The following is a 442-nucleotide window of genomic DNA, read 5'->3' as shown; positions in this document are numbered from 1 at the left end:
GCACTCGGTTTGGTGACCACCTGAACTATTGAAAAACTATCTCATCTTAAAGTTTTTCTTTTTTTAAATATATTGAGGTAGCTTTAGTCAGGCCAGAGGTTCCACCCTCCCCATCCCCATGACTACTTGTTATAAGAATGCCTTCATTAACATCAGGAGTTCCCTGGTTGCCCTGTGGTTAGGAATCCAGGCTTTCACTGCCTGGCCCAGGTTCAGTGCCTAGTCACAGGAACTGAGATTCCCACACGCAGCAGGGTGGCCAAAAAAGAATAAATTAACATCAAAACTAAGATTATTTATCTAAGATTAACTGTCTTACATCTTATTTATTATACTTGAAAAAAAAGCAAGTTGCAAAAATAGCATATGTAAAATTATACATGTGATAGTGACATACAGGGGAAAAAAATAAAAAATAATATGGGAAGACATTAAATTGTAA

This window comes from Ovis canadensis, chromosome 3, assembly GCF_042477335.2.
Source record: "Ovis canadensis isolate MfBH-ARS-UI-01 breed Bighorn chromosome 3, ARS-UI_OviCan_v2, whole genome shotgun sequence".
Classification (NCBI taxonomy): domain Eukaryota; kingdom Metazoa; phylum Chordata; class Mammalia; order Artiodactyla; family Bovidae; genus Ovis; species Ovis canadensis.
This window is presented reverse-complemented; position numbering follows the sequence as displayed.